Genomic DNA, 3,993 nt, shown 5'->3' with positions numbered 1-3,993 from the left:
CCCACGGGAAAGTCTTTCTCCACGTGCAGACATGCTCCCAGGTGCCTGGGGCAAGGGGAAGGAAATGCCATACACTGACCTGGAAGAGACCACAGGGCCCTGGCACAGTCTGAACCCTTCCCTCAACCCGGCGGTTTTGCTAGCAGGAGTTCAACTCCAACGAACATAGCCCGGAGACCCCTGGGGCAAAAACGGCTTCCGACGAACAATAGGTGCTTGCTGTGGAACACCTATCCCAAGTGGGGGTAGCCAGCTCAACAAAATGCCACACACCCAGGTGTAAGAAACAACATTGCCGAGGCATGGTCTAAGCCCCTCACCTCGTCCCTGTGCTTTGGGGAGCCGGACGGACAGCCGAGGCACACGGCCCTGAGACCCCTTTGCAAAAAGCCGGCTTCCCACGGAGACAGTTTTCCTGAGGTGCAGACCCTATCCCAAGTGGTTGTGGCAAGGTAAAGCAAATGCCCTCCACTTCTCTGGAAGAAACCACAGTGCCCAGCCATGTTCTAAGCCCTCCCATCCTCCCTGGGCTTCTGGCAGCAGGAGTGAAAAGAGAGGAGCAGAGCACTGGGACCCGTTTGACAAAACCCGGCTTCCCACGGGAAAGTCTTTCTCCGCGTGCAGACATGCTCCCAGGTGCCTGGGGAAGGGGAAGGAAATGCCATACACTGACCTGGAAGAGACCACAGGGCCCAGGCACAGTCTGAACCCTTCCCTCAACCCGGCGGTTTTGCTAGCAGGAGTTCAACCCCAACGAACACAGCCCGGAGACCCCTGGGGCAAAAACGGCTTCCGAGGAACAATAGGTGCTTGCTGTGGAACACCTATCCCAAGTGGGGGTAGCCAGCTCAACAAAATGCCACACACCCAAGTGTAAGAAACAACATTGCCCAGGCATGGTCTAAGCCCCTCACCTCGTCCCTCTGCTTTGGGGAGCCGGAGGGACAGCCGAAGCACACGGCCCTGAGACCCCTTTGCAAAAAGCCGGCTTCCCACGGAGACAGTTTTCCTGAGGTGCAGACCCTATCCCAAGTGGTTGTGGCAAGGTAAAGCAAATGCCCTCCACTTCTCTGGAAGAAACCACAGTGCCCAGCCATGTTCTAAGCCCTCCCATCCTCCCTGGGCTTCTGGCAGCAGGAGTGAAAAGAGAGGAGCAGAGCACTGGGACCCGTTTGACAAAACCCGGCTTCCCACGGGAAAGTCTTTCTCCACGTGCAGACATGCTCCCAGGTGCCTGGGGCAAGGGGAAGGAAATGCCATACACAGACCTGGAAGAGACCACAGGGCCCAGGCACAGTCTGAACCCTTCCCTCAACCCGGCGGATTTGCTAGCAGGAGTTCAACCCCAACGAACACAGCCCGGAGACCCCTGGGGCAAAAACGGCTTCCGACGAACAATAGGTGTTTGCTGTGGAACACCTATCCCAAGTGGGGGTAGCCAGCTCAACAAAATGCCACACACCCAGGCGTAAGAAACAACATTGCCGAGGCATGGTCTAAGCCCCTCACCTCGTCCCTGTGCTTTGGGGAGCCGGAGGGTCAGCCGAGGCACACGGCCCTGAGACCCCCTTGCAAAAAGCCGGCTTCCCACGGAGACAGTTTTCCTGAGGTGCACACCCTATCCCAAGTGGTTGTGGCAAGGTAAAGCAAATGCCCTCCACTTCTCTGGAAGAAACCACAGTGCCCAGCCATGTTCTAAGCCCTCCCATCCTCCCTGGACTTCTGGCAGCAGGAGTGAAAAGAGAGGAGCAGAGCACTGGGACCCGTTTGACAAAAACCGGCTTCCCACGGGAAAGTCTTTCTCCACGTGCAGACATGCTCCCAGGTGCCTGGGGCAAGGGGAAGGAAATGCGATACACTGACCTGGAAGAGACCACAGGGCCCAGGCACAGTCTGAACCCTTCCCTCAACCCGGCGGTTTTGCTAGCAGGAGTTCAACCCCAACGAACACAGCCCGGAGACCCCTGGGGCAAAAACGGCTTCCGACGAACAATAGGTGCTTGCTGTGGAACACCTATCCCAAGTGGGGGTAGCCAGCTCAACAAAATGCCACACACCCAGGTGTAAGAAACAACATTGCCCAGGCTTGGTCTAAGCCCCTCACCTCGTCCCTGTGCTTTGGGGAGTCGGAGGGACAGCCGAAGCACACGGCCCTGAGACCCCTTTGCAAAAAGCCGGCTTCCCACGGAGACAGTTTTCCTGAGGTTCAGACCCTATCCCAAGTGGTTGTGGCAAGGTAAAGCAAATGCCCTCCACTTCTCTGGAAGAAACCACAGTGCCAAGCCATGTTCTAAGCCCTCCCATCCTCCCTGGGCTTCTGGCAGCAGGAGTGAAAAGAGAGGAGCAGAGCACTGGGACCCGTTTGACAAAACCCGGCTTCCCACGGGAAAGTCTTTCTCCACGTGCAGACATGCTCCCAGGTGCCTGTGGGAAGGGGAAGGAAATGCCATACACTGACCTGGAAGAGACCACAGTGCCCAGGCACAGTCTGAACACTTCCCTCAACCCAGCGGTTTTGCTAGCAGGAGTTCAACCCCAACGAACACAGCCCGGAGACCCCTGGGGCAAAAACGGCTACCGACGAACAATAGGTGCTTGCTGTGGAACACCTATCCCAAGTGGGGGTAGCCAGCTCAACAAAATGCCACACACCCAGGTGTAAGAAACAACATTGCCCAGGCATGGTCTAAGCCCCTCACCTCGTCCCTGTGCTTTGGGGAGCCGGAGGGAAGCCGAGGCACACGGCCCTGAGACCCCTTTGCAAAAAGCCGGCTTCCCACGGAGACAGTTTTCCTGAGGTGCACACCCTATCCCAAGTGGTTGTGGCAAGGTAAAGCAAATGCCCTCCACTTCTCTGGAAGAAACCACAGTGCCCAGCCATGTTCTAAGCCCTCCCATCCTCCCTGGGCTTCTGGCAGCAGGAGTGAAAAGAGAGGAGCAGAGCACTGGGACCCGTTTGACAAAACCCGGCTTCCCACGGGAAAGTCTTTCTCCACGTGCAGACATGCTCCCAGGTGCCTGTGGCAAGGGGAAGGAAATGCCATACACAGACCTGGAAGAGACCACAGGGCCCAGGCACAGTCTGAACCCTTCCCTCAACCCGGCGGTTTTGCTAGCAGGAGTTCAACCCCAACGAACACAGCCCGGAGACCCCTGGGGCAAAAACGGCTTCCGACGAACAATAGGTGCTTGCTGTGGAACACCTATCCCAAGTGGGGGTAGCCAGCTCAACAAAATGCCACACACCCAAGTGTAAGAAACAACATTGCCCAGGCATGGTCTAAGCCCCTCACCTCGTCCCTGTGCTTTGGGGAGCCGGAGGGACAGCCGAAGCACACGGCCCTGAGACCCCTTTGCAAAAAGCCGGCTTCCCACGGAGACAGTTTTCCTGAGGTGCAGACCCTATCCCAAGTGGTTGTGGCAAGGTAAAGCAAATGCCCTCCACTTCTCTGGAAGAAACCACAGTGCCCAGCCATGTTCTAAGCCCTCCCATCCTCCCTGGGCTTCTGGCAGCAGGAGTGAAAAGAGAGGAGCAGAGCACTGGGACCCGTTTGACAAAACCCGGCTTCCCACGGGAAAGTCTTTCTCCACGTGCAGACATGCTCCCAGGTGCCTGGGGCAAGGGGAAGGAAATGCCATACACAGACCTGGAAGAGACCACAGGGCCCAGGCACAGTCTGAACCCTTCCCTCAACCCGGCGGATTTGCTAGCAGGAGTTCAACCCCAACGAACACAGCCCGGAGACCCCTGGGGCAAAAACGGCTTCCGACGAACAATAGGTGTTTGCTGTGGAACACCTATCCCAAGTGGGGGTAGCCAGCTCAACAAAATGCCACACACCCAGGTGTAAGAAACAACATTGCCGAGGCATGGTCTAAGCCCCTCACCTCGTCCCTGTGCTTTGGGGAGCCGGAGGGTCAGCCGAGGCACACGGCCCTGAGACCCCCTTGCAAAAAGCCGGCTTCCCACGGAGACAGTTTTCCTGAGGTGCA

The sequence above is a fragment of the Ursus americanus genome, unplaced genomic scaffold, assembly GCF_024610735.1.
Source record: "Ursus americanus isolate L20-20 unplaced genomic scaffold, mUrsAme1.1.p SCAF_54, whole genome shotgun sequence".
NCBI lineage: Eukaryota > Metazoa > Chordata > Mammalia > Carnivora > Ursidae > Ursus > Ursus americanus.
The sequence above is the reverse complement of the archived record's forward strand: the minus strand, read 5'-3'. Positions refer to the sequence as shown.